This window comes from Solanum pennellii, chromosome 10, assembly GCF_001406875.1.
Source record: "Solanum pennellii chromosome 10, SPENNV200".
In the NCBI taxonomy this organism is placed as follows: Eukaryota; Viridiplantae; Streptophyta; class Magnoliopsida; order Solanales; family Solanaceae; genus Solanum; species Solanum pennellii.
Window position 1 is genome coordinate 33456785 of NC_028646.1, and position 23314 is coordinate 33480098.

Consider the following 23314-nt stretch of genomic DNA (forward strand, 5'->3'; position numbering starts at 1 on the left):
ATGTAAATTTTATAAGGATGGTGATAACTTACCAATGTGCCTTATTATGAAGGGATATGTAAATGTGCTAACCTCACTTATGTGAATTGTAATGAAAAGATAATACTCATGCAATTCTTATTGATCTATGATGATGATGATGATTAAGCAAGGGGTAGACCCTATGACCTACATTAAGCTATGATGATTAATAAAGGTAATAAAGACATTTCACAAGTGACTCTAGCTTAGAATGGAGTGAATTAGAGTGAGGAGTGTTCCTTCCCGCATAGGGAAGGTAGGACTTCTAATGTACTCTTGAGATTGGAGACTATAATGCATGTAGCATAAAGAGGGTCCCAACTATATCTCCTAGTTCTTGAACTATGTTGCCCCCAAGGAATACTAGCTAGTGGATCCACATAGTTGTTATTTTCATGTTTTGGTACTACCTTGGCATGTAGTCCGCCTTCATTTGGTGTAGGGCTCGATGACACCGGATTACACATTCGCTATGTGGTCTATGTCGGTTAAGGCAAGATGTTCCTTAAAGTAAAATAAAGTAATAAAATGGACTCTAACTAAGATAACTTGAGAGGTGTGACTTATTCTAGGTAGGCGTATGGGACTCCACCTATACATTGCACTAGTTAGCCTTATCGGAATATTTAGCAGGATCTTCTTATATATGTATGTCCTTGTAAATGTAAATGATATGCATGTTATAATTTAACATGTTGATTATACTATATGATATTGGTTTCACTTGTAAATATGTGTTTGGTATCTATTACTAAAAGTATGATGATGATGTTTATCTTTATGATAATGCTATGTGAAGTTGGACATTGATTATGGTTATTATTAGATTTAGTTGATTGAGTAAGGTTATTGGGCTTTGCTTAGTCATTGCACTACTGGACTTAATAAGGGTTCATAACTAAATTTCTTGCTTTGGTTATGTTGAAATGAACTCTTATCCATGCTTGCTGACATTATAACTTGCTGATAGATTTGTCTGGTTGTGTGTTAAAGTATGTTGATATGCTTATTGACTTGACTAGACTTAGTATTGTTGGTCTTGTGGTGTATATGATCTTTACTTGGTGAGTATATCTTATTGATTGGTATGGTCTTCTTGTATGTTCATAAAGGTTTTTCAAAGGAAATTACATACTATAATGAAATGTTCCTTTTTAGAATGATCTTATGTTGTTTGTGCATATGGTCTCATACTTAGTACAAGTGGTGTACTAACCCCATTTTCTCCTTTCATCCTAACATTTTAGGTTCCGGTCGTTGAATGGCTTTTGAGATGACTTTCAAGAAAAACATGGAATTCTCACACATCCAAGTTGGGTAGGTCCTCACTTTCCGAGGCAATGCCACTATCAAGCTTTTGATGTTGTTCTAGTTATAAGACTTCTAGTTCTTTACATTTCATTTGAGTACTAAATATTGTATAGACTATATGTTGCTTCATTATTTTGATGAATGTGATATGCCCAATTCTTATACTCTTGATTTAGATGGTTATGAGATGAGACAAATGGTTTTAAGACTATGTTATATTTTATATGTCTATGGGCAATAAAAGTGGAAGACGAAGTAATCTTATTATACGAAGGGTCAATGCATACTATATCTGAATGTATTATGTGTATGTGAGAGGTATGTGTAAACCTCAAGATAGATAAAGAAACTTTTTTATTATTTTCCGCGATTTAACCTATGAATGTAATGATGTAAGCTAAGAGGATAGTCTTAGTGCTCGAGGTGGACGACGACGCCGGTTACGTCTAGGGGGTGCTCCCTGGATGTGACAAACATAGTATTAGAGCATGAGATTGAATATCTTAAGAGTCGATGCCTCACTTAACAACGTCTATGTAGATTCTTATTCATACTTCTGAAGCGTGCCACACTTATGAGTGAGATTCTATATGATGCTTAGGAAATTCTCATCTTCTTTGAAATCCAATATCGTGGCTCGAGAGTCTTGGATCTATTCAACAAAGAGTGTCACTACGTCTGGGATAGGAACTATAACCGCGATAAGAAAAACAACAAAAACAACTATGGCAACAAAAATGATCGTGTTGGACCTTATGTTACCACTCAAAAAATAGAATCTTCCCCTAGGGATGCTGAAGTTAACGTGGAGCGAATTGAGGATATGATGCAGCAGATGATGAGAATGTTCGATGCGAACTAATGAGATTGTAAAACAGATGAGGAATGAGTTATCCTGTACTTGTAAAAAGGTTGATGGACACGCTGTGTCAATCAAGCATCTTGAGATACTGATGAATTAGTCGTCCACCACAATGAAACCAAGGCGACCAGAAATTGTTCCAACCAACACCATCCGATATCCAAAGAATTATGGGCATGGAATAGAGGTCACTACTCAAGAGGATAAGAAAACTATTGATCCACATATACCTCCTGGGGTGGAAAATTATACTAGAAAAAATAATGAGGTTTTAGATGTTAGTAGAGAGGATGAGAATGAGACTGAAAAACAGGATATGGTGACAGAGAAAGTGATTCCCTTGTCCAGGCCTCCACCTCCCTTTCCTCAAAGATTAACAAAGAACACCGAAGAAGAAAAATAACGCATGTTCATCTCTATGCCGAAACAACTCTCCATCAATGTTCCGTTGATAGAAGCTCTAGAGCAAATGCCTAGTTCTATGAAGTTTATGAAGGATATAATTACATTGAAGAGATATTTGAGCTTTGAGGCTGACGATATGTTGAAACATCGTAGTTCTATTGCTACAAGATCCATTGTCCACAAAAAGGAAGATCCTGGTGCTTTCATTATCGCTATACCATTGGGTTATTGAAATTTTCTAACGCACTGTGTGATATTTAATTTCATACCATTGTCCATTTGCAAGAAGTAAAGATTGGTTGATGCGAAACCAACTACGATGTGGTTAATCATGGCGGATATAATAGTGAAGAGGCTTGTTGGAGTGCTCCATGACGTGCTAGTGAAAGTGGATTCATTCATTTTTAAGGCTGATTTTGTTATTCTTAATTGTGAGGTTTACCTTAAGGTCCCCATTATCTTTGTGAGACCATTCCTTGCTACGGCGCATGCTTTGGTTGACATTAAGATAGGGCAGATGAAGTTTATACTTAACAATGAACATGCGACTTTTGATATTTGTAGGTCTATGAAACAGAGTGGTGAGATTCAATCTGTATTACCTATGTCTTTAAAAAGTGAGAGTGCTTTGAATGTGCAAATAGAGGAGATACTATGTGTTGAGGCATTAGTAGCAGTGATAATAAACTTTGAGGGTAATTTCATTGAAGGGTATGATGAGTTGGTGGTCGCAATTTATAGGTGAAAATATCAGCAAAAGTATAAAAATTTGGACTTGGATATCAAAAATCGTGATACTCTTCCAGCGGGACCATTTGTGGAAGAGGAACCTAATTTGAACTTAAGGCTTTACCATCACATTTGAGGTATGAATTTTTCGGTATGGATGAGACACTCCAATCATTATTATGGCATATCTTAACAGTAGATAAGTCAAGGTTTTTGTAGAAGTGACAAAGAGATTCTAGCAAACTATTAAGTGGACTATTACAAATATTATCAAAATTTCCTCCGGTTTTTGTTCTCATAAAATTCAGCTCATGCCGGATCATAAGCCCTGTGTCGAGGATAATAGAAGATTAAATCTGCCTATACAAGAGGTAGAAAATAAGGAGAATACTAAATGGTTGGATGTTAGAGTATTCTATTCTGTTATAGACAGTATTTGGGTATGCCATGTGCAGTGTGTGCCTAAGAAGTGTTCGATCACTGTGGTCCCAAATGAAAGAAACTAGCTTGTGCCGACGCGACTGTTGACCAGATTGATTGCTTACATGGATTACCGGAAGTAAATGCTCGGACTGAAAAGGATCATTTCCTTGTGCTCTTCATGTATCAGATGCTTGATAGACTTGCTAGTAAGGGATGGTACAGTTTCCTTGATTGTTATTTGGTCTACAATTAAATCTCTATATTTCCGTAAGACAAAGAGAAAACCACCTTCACTTGCCCATATAGGACCTTCGCACTTAAACGCGTGCAATTTGGGTTATACAATGCTTGAGTTACTTTCGAGCGTTACATGCTATCGATTTTCTCCAACCTGGTTGAGGACACTATTGAGGTGTTCATGGATGATTTATCAGTTTTTGTGACTCTTTAGATAGATGCTTGGATAATTTGGACGAGGTATTGAAAAGGTCTTAAGAATCCAATTTAGTGCTAAATAGAAAGAAATGCCACTTTATGGTAAAAGAGGAGATAGTGTTGGGACACCTGATTTTTGAGAAAGGCATTAGATTGATAAGGCCAAAGTGAATTTAATATAAAATCTCAACCTACATATTAGATATAAAGTGTTAGACGTTTTCTAGGGCATTCGGGTTTCTATCTAAAGTTCATAAAAGAGTTCGCAAAAATTATACATCATTTGTGTAAACTATTTGAAAATGAGAGTAAATTTTACTTTGATGATTCTTGTCTCATATCATTTTATGAGTTGAAGAAAAAGTGGCTTTCTGCCCCCATTAATATTTCTCCAATTTGGGGGGAACCGTTTGAAGTCATATGCTATTCTAGCAGGGTGTCTCTTGGCGTGCTATTGGGGAAAATTTGTGAGAAATACTTCACCCTATTTACTATGCAAGAAAAGAATTAAATACAGCCCAAAACAATTACAAATTTACAGAGCAAAAGCTTCTCGCTTGGTGTTCGCATTTAAATAATTTCACCCTTGTTTTCTTGCAACTGTTGTCAGAGTGAACATGGACCGTTCCGCGTTGAGTTATTTGATTGAAAAAAAGGATGAAAAAAGACGACTCATAAGATGGGTGTTGTCGTTTCAAGAATTTGATTGTGTGGTGAAAGACCAAAAGTGGACAGAGAACCAAGTTGCTGATCACTTGTATAGATTAGAGGATGAAGCTTTAGTCGAGCTTGGTGAAAGGGTGAGATCAATTATATGTTCCTAGATGAAAAGGTATTGGCTGCTTCCCATGACCTCATTTATTGGCTTGCCGACTTTGTTAATCATTTGGGAAGCGATGTGGTACCTCTGGATTTTCCGTCTCACTAGTGGAAGAGGTTCATGCATGATGCAAAAAAGTTTGCTTGGGATGATCCATACATGTATCGTAGTTGTGTTGATGGGATTATTTTTCATTGTATGCCCGATGTTGAGATATTGAAGGTTGTTAAGGCGTGTCATTCATTGCCTGTTGGTGGGCATCATAGTTGTGTTCGGACTGCACACAAATTTTTACAGTGTGTCTACTATTTGCAAACCATCCACCAAGACTCTCATGATTTTTCCAAGTCTTGTGAACGTTGCCAAAGAGAGAGTGGGATTGTAAGAGCTTTTCATGAACCTTATCATGGTGATCGAGTTATTTCATGTATGGGACATTGACATTATGGGGCAATTTGTTAGTTCATATGGGATGAAATATATTCTCTTTGCGGATAATTATGTATAGAAGTGCGTGGAAGCAATTAAGATACCCAACAATGAAGGAAAGAGCGTCACTGAATTCTTGAAGAAGAATATCTTCTCTAGATTTTGCACCCCAATTGAAATTATTAGTGATGGAAGTTCCCACTTTTGCAATAGGATGTTTCAAACATTTCTTTACAAATATGGTGTCTGCCACAATGTCACTACTCCTTACCATCCATAGACTAGTGGTCGAGTCAAAGTATCCAACAAAGAGATAAAGAAACTCCATAAAATATAGTAAATGCCAATAGAATGTATTGATCAAGGAAGCTTTATGATGCTTTAGGGGCCTACCGCACCGCATAGAAGACTCCAATAGGTATGTTCTCATACCAAGTTGTAGATGTAAAGTCTTGCTACTTGCCTGTAGAACTAGAGCATAAAACCATGTGGGCAATGAAGAAGCTTTACTTGGATTGGGGCGCCGCATCAACTCAAAGGGTAAATGAATTGAATCTGCTCGATGAGTTCCACCTAAAAGCCTATGAAAGTGTAGCCTTTATAAAAAGAAGATAAAGAACTACTATGATCAAATGATTGAAAAGAGAGATTTGTAGTTGGAGATCTTGTGCTTCTATTAAACTATAGATTGCACTTATTTTTAGGCAAGATCAAGTTCAACTGGTCCTGACAATTTTTAGTCAAGTAAGTGTTCCCTCGAGGAGCAGTAGAACTTAAGAATAGTGAAGGAACAAGGTTAAAGGTGAATGGACAATGGATCAAGCTTTATCAAGGAAATGAGGAGAGTGTGCAAAAAGTGGTGGATTCCTATTATCGTGATGAAGTCTGAGTAATCAAGAGTCATGCTGTCACATTCCAAAACCACACCCTAGAAATTAGGGCAATCTCGGATTGCAACATGCGTACTTGACCTCTCGAAGGTCTTGTACAAGCCCATACATATCATTCATCGCATAAACATAGTGAAAGTAGTGTCGATTATAACTTTTCACAAAACATATCATAGTCTATAAAAATATCTTTCATATAAAGTCATAGTAAATACTAAGTCTCAATCTCATCAAAACTTAAGACAAAACAATACTTGGGACACAACCCATACTTCAGAATATAGAAATACTTAGTCTATTACAATAATTCAAAAGAAAACATAAAAGACATATATGCCCTCGAGTCAAATGAGGACATACTTCAACTTCTCTTGAACAATGCTACCGTCAAAGACTTCCTTCCCAAATTCTTCTCACCTACCAACAACTATAGAGAAAGATAAGAGCATGGAGTTAGTACAACCACATGTACTAAGTATGGCATAATGCATAAAAATCATGAAAATGGACGTTTAGTAAAAATATGCATATTTTCTTTTAAAAATCATATCATAATCGTAAGAACAACATTTAACAACTTAGAAACACATAAGATAACATTTAAAAAAATATCATAATTTTTGAGTCACTTTACAGTGAACACATTTCATTGTACAGTGAGTGCTTCCTTTTCCATTCTAACACCTCTTAGCATGTAGTCTCCTCACAAAATGCTATCATAAGACCCACGTAAACAACACAAAGAGAGACCTTCCATACAACCTCCCTAAGCATACCTAAATGACCCTCAAGAAGACTTATAGTAAGTCACATACACACTTCAAGACATCAAACATATCAACACATAGATAATATGACATTTCCTCATCAAAGGCTATCAAAAGACTTACTTAAGTAGATCAAGAAGATAACATCCATGATTGACCTATTCAAGACTACCTAACTAATCCTTAAAACTTTCTAAGTTCGTACCATGTCCACATAATAAACGTCTTCCCTAACTAGAGTCATTCTTAAGACTCAATTAGGTAAGATAGGAAGTGACCGTTCCTATGCCCCTTCAAACCTTAACTAGATAACCCTTAACTACTCTAGATAAGTACTTATTCCATTTACATATTTCATAACATAAGTCATTAGTTCATTTGTTCAGTAAGACTCATATATCACATAAAGGACATTCGAGTAATGGTCTTAGACAGGACCTAGGGACTCTAACTAACACCTCCAAAGCCTATTGTGCAATGTCTAGACAGTTTCCCATACCACTATCTAAATCTCATAGAACTTCTCTAATGCTAGTAAGTATCCCACATGATGAGAATAGGCAATAACTGACATAGACCATGATAGCTAGACAGGAATCCGTAGTTCTAACCTTCTCCGATGAGGGTGTTCTACTTGCCAAGGGTAGAACTACGACACATCCCATGTGGGCACTTGGTTAATGAATATGAAGGGCTTTTATGTACTCTAGTCTCATTCTCAAGTAGAGGCACATTGTACTCTAGTCTCATTCTCAAGTAGATCTACTTCCATAACATAATCACTCGATGCTAGCCTTGGTTCTCATAGAGTAATTGAAACTAAAGGATCACATGAAGAGGTTCCTTATCTAGTTCCTAACCCAATCACATTCACCCTACCAAAGAGGTCCACTAGGGATACCTTTGAATGGTGACTAAGACAGCTCATTATGACTTTCCTAAGGATTAATATGATGTCTTTTCAGCCAATTAATCTTAAGTCCACCATTTCTGTACATGAAGGGTAGCATTACAACTCTCGACTTCAACATTCATAACATAACCTTTACCACGTACATGACCTTCTTAACATCCTCTAAGGTCTCACGTATCTTTCATTCATACATGAAAAGGGTGCACTAATACTACCTAGTAAAGACATATAATAATCTCATAACATTCATACATATATAAAATAAGGATTAATATGATGTCTTTATGTCGCCCTATGCATTACTAAAACATCATCAATATAATCATTATAGACTCATATAGTCAAGTAGGAACAATCATGCATCAACTCTAAGATTACACATATAAGCACATAGTCATAGTCTAACATGATCTCCTCATATACATTAAACATTAACATTACTAGCATGTAGGTAGATATGATCATACTTCACCTAATCAACTACACAAATAGCCACATTACTTCAAGTAGTTTGCCGACAAAGCCATGATCATCATAATACATAATGTAACGCCGATAAGGCCACGTCAATTGAAAATAAAGCACATAACACCGCCAACATAAGTGGAACATACCAATAACAAAATAATAGAAATATAAACAACATAAAAGGGAATAGGACAGCTTACCACCACAACATCCTCAACACCTCAACTTGATGCTAAATCATCCAATTCAATAATATAAGGCCCTTAACCATGGCCATGAACATAAATTCAACATAAAAACTATAATATTCAATGAACTAGGACAATTCAACATAAATTAATCAATATAATACAACCTAGATATCAAATGAATACAAATATTACATCATTAGATAGCCCATAGAAATCTAACCATAATTCACCAACATTAGGTCAATATCAAGTAACCCATAACTTAGTCAAAATTTAGGGTTCATCCAATTCATGGGTTCATAAGTATTTAGGTGAAAATAATAAATAGAATATCAAATAAATCATTATTCAAAGTTTAGAAATGAGTTATGCAAGAACCCATGGTAGAATCATGAAATTGGACAATTAAACTTGAAAATTTTAGAAAACATGTTGAGAATTGGGGATCCTTGATGAAGAGAGTTTCAAGGATCAATATACATACCTTGATGAAGATAATTCTTCACTCTTATGAAGAATCTCCACTAAATTCGCACTTTAATCCCTTCCTTGAGTTGTCACTCCAGCGGAGTTCTAGAGAGAATTCTAAGGAATTTGGGGTTTTGATTTAGAAAAATAAAATCGTCTAAGTGTTAAACACTTATATACTTGTTTAAAATACCCAAAAAACCCCTTCATAAACTCCAAACCTTCTATTTTTAAGTGGGGTGAAATTACAAGTTCACCCCTCAACTTGGCAGTGAACTGTGCATAACACAGACCCATCGACGGTTGGGACGTCGACGGACCGTTTGGCCAAAAACAGACTGTCCTGTCCTTCCGTTGGTTGTATCAGAGACTAAAATAGGTTCTCCTCTCTCCAATACTAAGTCTCTATCGATGATACCATACCAACGGGGCGTCAATTGACCCACTGGGCGTCGACTTCCTCTGTGGTTTGGGCTGTCTTTGGCAGTCTTGGCACCTAGTTTGGGTCCTCCCTCAAGGACCCTTGGTTGGTCCTTGGGGATGTTTTCCCAGACGTTTCCAACCCAAACATTATATTATATTATTTTACCACCTCTCAAATAAACTTCACCCAAAACAAACACGTAAAAATTGACGAAACATGCCTAGACACACAAGGTCATTTCAAGGCAACACTTTCAAATGCCATGGACGTTTTGACCTCCAAACTCCACGGAACTTGACACAATGCCTATATATGATATATTAACTCCTTTAAAGACCTTAAAACCTCTATAATCATACATAAAAACATAAAACCACATATGAGGCACATAGGTGACTTAGTCGTCGAACGTCTTAGTCGTCCCTTGACGTTTGACTTCCAATGCACCCAAACTCTTAGACACTGCGTCAATACTATATAATTGAGTTATTTAGGACCTCAACCCATCATGACCAATATGTTAGGATCTATTTAACATAAGTCACTTTCGGGTTCTTACACCTACATTGTGCGGGGCCGTTAAATAAAGCTCTACTTGGGAAGCAACGCACTTTGTAAAATCTAGCAAACTATAGATTTAAAATTCTTGTCAAGTAGTTTTCTTTTGTTTATTTGAATTCTTGTACCAGAGTAGTTAGTTGATAATGTTTGGTTTTCATGTTGGCTACATATAGCATACGCTTTGTGTCTAAAAAATGTCTAGAAAATACAAAATGAATGGCCTATTTGTTTTTACATGTGAAGGATCTAAATTCCAAAATCTGTAGGAATATGGTCTGTTGCAGAGGTCTACGAACCCCATAGACTGACACACCATGAAAACCCCATGACCTATACTAGAGCCTCATATGTTGAATAATTATTATTTTAGACATAAGTAAGTGTAAATAACTTTTTTGAGAAGCCTTAGATCCAACACATCAATGAATGGTTTCAACGTCCGTAAACTAGCGAAATTGAACTAGTAGACGTCACTATGTGTGATGATGGTTTTGAAGGGTCATACTAAGTCAAAAACTTTTAAAAAAACTTTAATAGGTAAGATATAGTACATAGTTTCAAAACATACAGTCATGACTCTCCAAGGACCAGCGGAAGGGTCCTTGAGGAGGACTCGAACTTGGGAGAGCAAGCTACTTTTGGCAGCCTATGACCAGCCATGAATTGGAGGTCACTACACATCACGCAGCTAGCAAAAGGAGGCAAAATTTTGCCTCGCTAATAGGTCCTCCACGAGGTCCACTCCCTCAACCCGGATTTTCAAAAAAAATGTGGAATTGACCCCACGATGCGCGGCAATAACCCAAATCCGTTCGCATCATTTTTTGTATCATGAGATGGAAACCTCCACGTCTAGCATATTAAGGTTTCTAGGAACAATCTCCTTGACCCTTAACTATTTTCCCACATAGGACTCTAGCTTAGTGGATCCACCTAGATAGCTATGTATGAATGGTTACACCTTAGGCAAGTGTTAACCCTATCTTTTCAGTGTGGGAGTAGAACACCAGATTCCATGTATCTCGGATTGTCTCATGTAAATTATTGCAGTTCTTTGTCTAAAATAAAAGTAAATGAACAAGTTGTGTATGTGAACTCTTATTAGGTTTGTCTTAAAGGTTACTACATGGTGTGAGGGAGGGTATGGGACTTCTCTTACACATTGAACATGTGGGATCCTATGAGATGGACCTAGTGGTGTTCTTTAATGATTATGATTATGAATATGGTTATGTTGATAAGATATGAGTAGGTATTGATGTATGAAGCATGTTATGTAAATGTTTTGTAAGTATGAAGTGGGTTGCTTAATGTTATACTTAGCTTTGGATAGGGTTATGGGGCTTTATTCTTGGTATGGCACAAGTGTTGCTTGAGTTGCTTATATGTTGGGAAGACTTATGATGTTCCATATATATTTATATTGAGTTTTTGGATACTTTGTAGGGTTTTGACTAAATTGTGCCTTTTCTCATGCATTAATGATTTTTATGCATAGGGACCATACTTAGTACACGTGTTTTGTACAAACCCATAGTTCTTCCCTTGTTCCCAAACCTTTTAGGTTAAAGCCATTGAGGTATCTTTAATCTAAAGCAAGAAGACTAGGAATAGACTCTCCATGTTTTTGTAGGTTCTCCAGTTCGAGGATGACACCACCTACTCTGCCTTAGTCGTAGTTGTATTGTCTAAAGACATTCTTTTCTCTCCTATTGTTAAAGTTGTTGATGTAATCCCTAAGTGCAACTATGAATTTGTATAAGGGCTATGCCAGGATGTTTTACTTCATATTGATAGTTTAATGTGAGACAAGGATTTAGAATAAATTATTATACATTATTATGTTGTCTAAGCGAGAAGCCTAAGTAAGCTTCCTATATGAGAGGTCTATGAAAACCTCGCAACTTATACATACAAAGTTTTGAATTTATTCACATTTTTATCTATGATATGTTATGAATAATAGTAAGAGATTTTTCTATACCCTCTTCAAGACAAGGACGCCGATCACGCCAAAGGGCTAGTTTGGGTCGTAACATCGATGATCCTCAACAATCGAAGAATCCTGAATGGCGTCCCTATATCCCAAGTATTGTCGCTCACCATTGATGGACCATCAATCAATCCACGGACCATCAGCAAGGTCTCGTGGATCAAAACTTTCAATTTGCCAACCGAAATCGGAGTCCCTTACCTAAAAATCCCATCATTCAAATTCATTTCCTACCTCCATTTTTACCCAAAACAGTTTCCCCTCATCCCACCTCCCCTAAATCACTCCCCAAATCTCTATTCCACTCCCATAAACCATCAAAATCCTATTTTCATAATTTCCAACTTCATCTCTATCAAACAATTCACCATATCATTCGCATAACTTTGGTGTATGGGTTCTGTTCGTCTAAGAAGCTTTTTGTGGTAGTGAATCATAGTGCCATCACATATTCACACCGCTTCTAATTTCTTGTAAGGTAATAAGACTTCCCCCACTTTGAATTTGGATTTATATATTTAATATAGGAAGTCTGGAGTTGAATATTGACTCTAGGGGTTTGTTTACTAAAAAAGAATGCTAGAACAATATTTGTGTAAACTCTTTTTATGATGGATACAGATTATGTCTATAACCTTTAAAATGTGTTTTTAAGTCAAAATGTATGTTCCGACCTATGTTCCACAGATTATATGAAATGATCGTAAATATTGATGAATTTGTATATGATATGTTTAAATGCATTAGTAGACAAGGAGAATGTTGAAAATAAGCACAAAAATTGAATCTTCATTTGAAAGAGGTCTGCAATCTGGCATAAGCCTCATCCACGATACCCCGTCTACGGACCGTTGATCAATCGAAGACCATCAATCAATTGACGTACCATCGATTTAGTCTGTGGATTGATAATAAATGATATATCACTAAAGTGTTAAACAACGGATGTAGACTATGGTCTTTTAATTTATCAACGGAAAATTTTGTACACCCATCATTTCTATTAGAGACCGATACTTTTGATCTTCTAATCCATTGAGGGGTTCCACTGATCGTAGATAAAACTACGACAGTAGACTCGTACCGTCAAAAATAGGTGAAACCATTCTCTATAATTTTATTTGTGTTTGCTTTCGTTCACTCGTCATTCTAAAATTATTTCAAATGTGTTTTTAGTTTTTTTAGTACTAATAACCCTTTCAAAGGTACTATGACACCCAAGAGGCAAGTGGTATACACAAAAAAGGGAAAATCCAAGTCGACCACCCTAACTCTCCGGCTAATCGACGAAGGCACTGATTTGGAGAAGTACCCAGCGTACATTTTTCCAAGTACAATGGTGTCGCCCACTGCACCCCGGATCAATAGGGGCATCCCTCAAAAGGTGAACTCCGATGTAATCACTACCTCCTAGTCTGATGAGGAGCGCACACAGATCGGCTCATCGATCGGCTCACCAACAGAGGTTACTTCAAGTTTGAGGTAGGTTAAATATCAGGCTCTGAGTCTGCCAGGCTCTGGGTATGACCATTCTTCAAGGTCCAAGTTGGCCTATGCTTCAAGTTCTTATACGAAAGGAGCCACAAAATCGGGGAACCATGAACTACAAGCCTCATCTGATGATTCTACTATATAGGAAGCAGAGCAAACACATAGAGAGGATGATCCTCCTCTAGTGGTTGGCGAGCAAAATAGATAGTGTCTCGAGTGTCGATGGCATATCTATCAAGATGCCAAGATGCTGAATGATAGGGATATGATGTCTTGATTGATCATTTAGGATCGTGTAGTTCTTACAAGGAGATTTCATACAATGCCATAGGTACACCAGCTATTCAACCTCCACAAGAGCGACTGGATAATGCACGACCTTGGTAAATAAATTGAGAATTTTTCCTCTTTTGCCATACTCCGAGATTCGATTCGTAAGCGGGCCTAGCCCACAAAATAATACCATCTAACATACACCATTGTCTGAGGTTGACGGGTGGACACCTCACAGGCCACCATCCGAAGGTTTGTATACAACTTACAACTAGTCAAGATTGGGCCCTAAACACCGCATAGTTTGATTATAGGTGGGACATTGTTTGATGTGGTCACTTTTAGAGGAGTACTAAGCAGCGGGAGGTTGTTAAGATGTGGTTAGTCCAAAAAATTATTGTGGATGGTGAGTGTCTAGAATGGGTCAAAGCACCCCGAGGGGGCATGATAAAGGCCACATTAAACTTTGTGTCCACATTCTTTTTGTTGTTTGTGCAAAACAGTGTCTCACCCATGAAGGCCTACAACCAACACACATGGGACTGGGCAGTCATTTTGGCAACATTAGTAGATGGGTTAGAGATTGATTTTTCTTGTATTATTCTGACATAGATTCACGAGACGGCATTCAAGAACTCCTAAACATACCCTTTTACCTTGTATGATTTTATAGTTGTGCAAGGAGTCTTGTGCAGATCTGGCACTGCGCGAAGCTGATTCACTCGACCGGGACATTGGATATTAGCCTTACCGAAGATGAGGCTAATGTTGTGGAACCTCGTAGAGAGCCCCGGGTTGAGGTCACTAAATTAGGCATAAATTTAAAGATACATTAAAGCAGGCACAGGGCGATGACCCCATCATACCTGATCACACAAACACTGCCCTGTCTTCCTCCTCCCATGACATTAGTCGCGCCCCCAACTTGTGCAAATGCACACTACTGACAGTGGTTGTTTTTATCCTATTGGCCAGAGAGCATAAATTAATGGATCAAATAGCTTATTTGCTGCCCATATAATGCAGTTTATGCATATATCCATAGTAAAGGATGAGACCCGAATAGAGAGAAGGGTTACTAAGAAGCCAGAGCAGGAGATCCATGTAGTCCATAAACTCCTAGACCCATTTGGGTTGAGAGTATTGGCTCATCAATCCCCCACCACAGACCATACCTCCATTCAAGCAGTTTCAGCGAGTCTCCTAGCTGATATAGATTCAATTTTTGATATGCATGAGACAGAGACTGAGAATGCACCGATAGAACTATCTAAGAATACAATCATTGATACCTTGTTCAAGGCACCTACGGAGACACAGTCCCATCCCACCTGTGCTCGTGGAAAGATCCACCATTCTAAGTGCCCCGCTGAGTCTATTGATGAGGCTCAAGGTAGAAAAAGGGAGCCTACGAAGGAGGAAAAGGCTATGTGGGCCTCCATACTAGATGAAGAACTACAATAGATGAGGGTACATGAGGTTGCTACTGGGGCATCAAAATTTGGGCTCGTATGTGGAGATGTGAGCACTAATGATGGTGCAGACAGAGTAGCATATTTCAGTGTTGATCGTGTAATCCATGTTGATGCGGGCATTACCGAGGGTAACTCAATTGTAGATCCAGCGAGCTCCGGGAAACTGGACCCACCCGTTTATGATAGATGTTCGGCGTTTTGCATCACCTGTTGATCCATTACTTTTTTATGCTTATGTGTTAATTAGGCACAATTACACTCTCTTATGTTAGGGTGGGGTAAACGTTATGTGAGTGATAGAGTGAAGTCTAAGTAACCCAACTCGTGATCCTCTCTTAGGGTTTTCTTGACTGTGCTATTTTTTTCACCTGAGAGACTATTACAAATTTTGTCGAACCGGCATGTATTTGCATTGTATTTCTAGAAGCAATAAAGTTTGAAGAATGATGCCTTCTTAAAAATGAGACTTTTCCAAAAAATAATGGGATATGTGCTTCAATTTGTAGGCTAGGATAAGTTAAATGTGTTGACTCTAAATATGTGTCACGAGTGGGGAGCACCCCCTTGTTGTAACCAATGTCTTTTTCCTCTAAGAGGCCTTAGATGTCACATTCAGACTACACTCCCCAAATGTAACCGACATCATCGTTCTTGCAGAGGAATCAGGCAAGCCCTTAGCATTTGTCATAACATATCATAGGTTAAAAATGTGGGAAAATTAAATACTTTTTCATACTACGTGAAGTATACTTTGACTTATCGCTTAGAAACATGATAAACATACATACGATAGTCTAAAAACTGTCTCACATGAAAACCATCAAAAGAATACGAATCTTGGACTTAGCCAATACAATGTCAATATTCCATGAAGACCTTACTAAAATAGAATCCAATGATAAAAAGGAAAAATGATTATCTATTAAACTACTTCATTCTTTATAGTTATAATAATGAAAAGATAGCATCCCTGAACATGAGGACCTACAAACACATGGAGAAAGAGTTTCAAGCTTCTTCAATCGACCTTCTTAATCTTCAATGGTGGGATCCTACATTTGTAGGTATGTAATGTATAGGGGTTAGTACGCCAAATGGGACATGCATGAAAAAAGACCATTTCTTTAGAAATCATGCTAAGTCATTTGAAAGCGTTTAATGCACATACAAGCTTATACAAGATAAGGATCACAACAACATAACACATAATCATAACCAAGGACAGAATAATTATAAATTCATATTTACATCTTAAGGTTCAATAGTTCATATCAACATAACGTACAAAATACTTACTAATAATCCCATCCCAAGCCTACAAGTGCAATGATCATGTGAAGCCCCATGACCCCACATAATCAAGTAAACCAGATTGGAGAACATAAGTAATTATTTGCTTCATACAACTTACATCATGAGTAGTCATCACCACATATAACAACATAGACCAATAACATGCTCATCATCATAGCCGACATCATCTAAGAACAACACCATATATCATAAGTGTTATATATTTCATATCATCTTTTTACATGAGAACAATTCTGCTAGGATTTCCCTTAGAGTCAACTTGTGCAATGTCTAGGTAGAAACTCATACACCTACCTATACTAAGTAGACTCCTCAAGTCACCCTAGTCAATGTCCATTTACTTTAGTATTTTATTTTTATTTGAGGGAACAACCGCCTTAACCAACATTAGACCATGTGAGCTAAACAAGGAATTTGGTGTCATGAAACCCCACACCGAAAGAAGGTTACCTACTTTCCAAGGTAGAACAAAAACATGAACATAGCATTCTAGGTGGATCCACTAGCTAGTATTGCTATGGAGGAAATATAGTTCAAGAACTAGAAAAAATATTAGAGACCTAGAGTTCCACATTACGTGACAGCCTATGTCACATCAGAGTCATTGTGAACCTACCTTCCAACTTGGGAAGGGACACCTCTCATATCTAGTTCATCGTTGCTAATTTAAAGTCTCTTTTTGAATTGCCTTTATGTTATCAATAGTCATAAATATTACCATAGCACACAGAAGATTAACTCCTTCTATGAACATGATCATTAGCTCATTAGGTTTAGGATGAGAATTTCCTTTCATCAAAACCCTTCATTAGTGATATTAACATATCATAGTCATATTGTGTAAGGCATACAAGAGACATCATCAAACTTGATATCATATCCTTACCATAATCCCACATTTAACATATTCATAGCACATCATATATGCATAGAAACATAATACATACTTCAATTGCATTACAACATCAATTATAGGCCAACCTGAACATATTAGAGTAATCATCACTTAAGCAGACTTACCTATTGCTTCCAAGAATCTTAATAAAGAACTTACACTCAATTCGTAACAATTATCCAATAATAAAGAGAAATACTCAATAACATAATCAATCCCAACGACTATAGTCATATACAAGACCAATTCATAGTTAGGGTGAAGGAAAATGGTTTATTCATGAGTTCATTTAAGCTATAGTTTCAATCGCCACATTTACATGACATTAAGTGATAGATATAACATAATAAAATCCATTATTCAGGGACATAACATTCTTCACATGAAAACCAACAATACCATATCAATTATTCATCAATACGTACTTAATTAGCAATAGAAAATCATAGTTTTTTTAATCATTAGTCATAAATATTGAGTTTTAAAGAAAACCCACTTATAGAGAAAAACGTAGGAATTTTTAAATGTTAGAAATTGTCATTTAAAGGACCTCTTGGGGAAAGGAATCACAAGAGGGAAGAACCCATACCGTATTGACGATTATTCCACAAATTTTGAATAAAAACCTTGGAGTGTTTGTCTTCTTCCTCAAGCTTTCTTGTTCTTCAATGGTGGTTGAATAGAGAGAGTTTTTGAGAGAGAGAGAGATGAGAGTTTTTTGGTAAATCTATTTTGGAGTGCCTGGAAGTGACTCAAAACTGACCTAAAACCAATATAAACTTGTCCCCTAAATTTCCCAAAGACCCCTCACTTAATTGAGTCTTTTTGTCAAGTTAAATTGACTAAAAATGACTCGGATGAATCTGAAAAGTGGTTGCGTGACGTGGGGGCAATTTCATTTTTTTAAAAAAAAAAATTGGGGTCGAGGCAGTGAGCCTCGTGGAAGACCCACATAGGGAGGAAAAATATTCCTAGATATTTCTTACTTCACATCTTGGCTGTCGCAAGGAAGCTTGCTCGCCAATGTTTGGGTGCTCCTCAAGGACACTTTGAGCGGTCCTTGGGAAGTCGTGACTGGACGTTTGGACTCTTTGTACTATATTTTACCTATTTAAAGTCTTTTTTCAAGTTTTGGACATCATTTGACAAAACATTCACCAAACATAGGGACGTCTACTAGTTCAATTTAGCTAGTTTCCGAACGTCAAGGTCTTTCTTTGTCATTTTGGCTCTAAAATTTTCTAATTGAGTTTAATACATTAATATAGGTCTGGAAACATAATTTTAACCATTATTTAATAGGCGAATATCTAGTCTAATTCATGGAACTTACGGAGTGTTACATTAGACTAGCCCCTAGCATATATCATCATATATCATAGGGAGAGAAAATGCGAAAAATTTATAACATTTACATAGTGAAGTCTTATTAGAATTCTCACTTATCATAAATGGAATTTACATAGACTCCTAATTTATGAATTGTACATATCCCTTACACTAGTATAATATGCCACTCATTGGCTTAAAACAAAGTCACAAAAGATAAAGGAAAGAACAAGTGTGTTTAGACATAGGCAATACTAATGAAGATAGAAAAATGGCATCATCCTTGAACTTATGGACTGACCAATAACTTGGGAAAGATCCAAATCTTCCTTCAAAATGGCCTTCTACTCTTTAATGGCCCAAACCTACATCTTTATATAAATATAAAGAATATGGGTTATTACAAACCACATGTACTAAGTATTGAAATATATGCAAGTAAAGCCATTAAAATCATGCACGAAGGAACATTTCGTTCAAAACCATGGTAAAATCACTTCAAAAGTCATTTACGCACACATAAGAATATATACATGTCAACAATCATAACATCAGTTCAGACAAGTTCAAATATCATCATAAAGTCATATCAACATGAATATCATCATCATAGAGTGATATCAACATGAATAACATCATCATAGTCATAACAACACAAATAGCATCACCATAGGGTCATATCAATATTTCATAGCCTATACTTCATAACATCAAAGTATAAAAAACCCTTACAAATAATCCTGTCTCAAGACTACAAGTACAATTCTCATTTGAAGCCCCATAATCCCACATAATCCAGTGAACTATAAAAGAGACCATAAGCAATTTCTATACTTCATATAACATAATATCATGTGTAGTCCTCATTTACATAGAGATTTATACCAATATAATGTTCATCAAATGAAGCCAACATCATATAAGATAAGCATCATGTAAAGTCAACATTATACATTTCATTCATAAATGAGCACCTAAGAACACTCTCTTGGACTCCCCTAAAGGCCAACTTGTTCAATGTATAGGTGTAGTCTCATACCCTTACCTACACTAAGTAGAACCCCTTAAGTCAGCCTAATTAAAATTCACCCTTATTACTTCATTCATTCATTTTAATTTGGGGAACAATCGCCCTAATTGACATCAGATCATGTGGGCTAAACATGGAATCCAGTTTCATGAAACCTTAAACTTATAGAAGGTGTTATACATTCCAAGGTAGAAACAAACATGAACATAACATTCTAGGTGTATGCACTACCTAGTTTTCCTATGGGAGAAACATAGTTAATGAAATAAGAGATACACTAGAAACTAATGTATGTGAACTGCATGGTAGTCTCTATCTTATGAAAATCATTGTGAACCTACCATCCCTCATTGGGAAGCGACACCTCTCATATCTAGTTTTCTCGTTTCCAAGCTAAATCCCTTTTTAAAATGTCTTTAAGCTTTTCTTAATCATCAAATCTTAATATAGACCATAGGAGACCAACACTTCGTATGATCATGTTACTATCTCTTTAGGTTTAGAATAACAACTTCCTTTCATTAGAACCCATCCTTTTGTGAGATCATCACATCATAGTCATATCATAATAAGGTGCATAAGAGAATCACACTGAACATTGCACGATCATACCCCTATCAAATATCTCACAATTCAACATATTCCTAACATGACATTATATTCATCATATTACCATCTTCTTATTCTATTCACAAAATCATATTTCAATTGAAAATTATCATAAAGAATAAACCATCCTTATTGAAGTAGAGAACTCCTAATCATTAAAGTCTTACCATACCAATATCTTCCAAAACAATCTTCAAGACTCATCATAAATATCACAATATTTATCCATCAATTCATTAAAAATCATAATAACATAGTAAATTTTACAATAACTAAGTCAATTTGATCATCCTTAATCGCCAATCAACTCAATTTATAAGGTAGGGTTAGGAAAAGAGACAATCATGGATCCTTTATAGAAACTAGGTCAAATTCTACGTAATTTCAACAATTGACAAATAAACGATAATAATTTATCAATATTAATCAATACAATACAACATCAAATCAATTTGAAAAGGATCCCACGAAACTGATTAAAGCCAACTTTAAGTTATCTTTGGAAATCAATTTTTGAAGAGCCAATTGGGGAAAGAGATACCAAGAATTAATAGCTTCCATACCTTAACAATCGCTGAATATTTTTGGAGTAAAACCTTGATATTATATCCCTAATTATGATTGAAGCTTGGTCTTCAATAGGGGTCTTACGAATAGAGAGAAAAAGTGGAGAGAAGTGAGAGCTAATTGGGTTTGGGAAATAATCAGGTATTGAGTTAGTTTAATAACTTAGAAAGGTTTATATAGTCCTTAATTGACTAATTAAAACTGTCCCTAACCAATAATTAATTAACTATCTAAAAACTAATCCCCCTAACTTAAACTAAAACATGGCATTGAAATTCCACCCAAAACGATGACTCCTCGTTGACGGAGCGTTGATCCAACCACATACTGTCCTGGTCATCTGTGGTTTGGATTAGAGACCTGATTTTCAGACCTTTTTGGAATATGAATAAGTTTAACCAAAAGACACAATTGACGGAGCATCAACCAAATGATGGCTCGTTGTTTGGTCTCGTCATTGCACACTACCAAATGAAATTTTTTGAGGTTCAATGGATGGTTCCTCCTCAAGGACTCCTAGGGCATCCTTGGGGAATCGTACCTGGAATTTTAGAGCCTAAAAACACTCTAACATGTATCCCCAAACTTTTTACTAAATTTGACCTAATTCTGACTCTTCAAACCCCTTGAAGCACACCAAGGCACACTAGTCAGCTTTCACAAATCTCCGAACGTCATGATTGTTTCTTGACATTCTGAATCTAACACTTCCTTCTAAGTTTCATTACATTAATTAAGTCTCAAAAAACTCTTTTGAAGATTAGTTCATCTAGTGAGTCTCTACAGTAAGTCATGGAATTCCAGAATGTTACCTTATCCCCCACATAGGAACCTTCTTCCCCGAATGACACCTAAATCCTTTTACTAGGAAAGAAAGAGACTCAACAGTAGCAGTCGTACCAACAACAACAACAACAACAACACAAAATCATGAGTCACAACTCATAGGACTACTTCACAAGTCATTATACAAATATACATGACATCACACATAGCACCTAAAATCACAATTTACCTCATATAAGAGCTCAATATTTCCCAACACATAAAGAGGACCTACCTTCTAAATATCATCATGAGCCCAACATGAACGTAAGGAATTACCATGCAAACCTTCCTTCAATACATCTTAAACCTGCTCATTAAATTTCATGAACTTAACTATTTATATAACACAATTAAGTGAAAGTTAAACAAGAGAGCATTTTTCATGAAAACTCATTTCCGTATAAACCTATACTAAGATATGCACATACTTAGCGAAAAAGTAAAATTCACATTATTAATGATTTATTCATTTTAAGAGAAACTACTAACATTAACATTGAATAGGAGTATGAAGAAAAATATGAGGATAATTGTACTTCATGTCGGCCTCGTCCTCCCATGTTGCACTCTCAACTAGGTGGTTTCTGCATAGAACTTTTACGGAGGCAACATCTTTGTTCCTCAACTCTTTTACTTGACGATCTGGATTTCAACCAAAACCTCTTCATCAGAATTGTTCTCATTAACCTCTAACCCTTCAATAGGGAGAATAGACACCGAGTTACCTATATATTTCTTAAGAATATAGACATGAAATACCTAGTAAACTGGGACCGATTCACTTGGTAATTTCAACTCAAAAGCAACATACCCGACCGTTTCAAAATCTCATAAGGGCCCACGTACCGGGGACTAAGCTTCCCCTTTTTACCAAATCTCATCACCCATGAAATTGGTGAAATCTTCAAGTAGACTCAATAACCTACATCAAATTCAAGGTTTTTTCTTCTATTATCGTCTTAAGACTTTTGCCAACTATAGGATGTTTTCAACCAATCCTTTATAATCTAAAATTTTCCAATGATTCATAGATCATCTCGGACCAAGTAGTGAAGACTCACAAACCTCAAACCATCCAACTGGAGACCTACAACTCCTACCATAGAGTGCTTCAAATGGTGCCATGGAAATACTGGAATGCAAGCTATTATTGTAGGAGAACTCTATAAGCGGTAGGTTATCATCCCAATTACCCTTGAAGTCAACAAAACAAGCTCTTAATATATCCTTTAGGGTTTGGATAATACTATCCCCTTGACCATCCGTTTGAGGATGAAAAGAAGCACTAAGTTTCAATTGAGTACCTAGCCCCTTTTGAAAACACCTCCAAAAATGATAACTGAATTGGGAACCTCTATCCGAGATAATTGACAAAGCGATCCCATGAAAACTC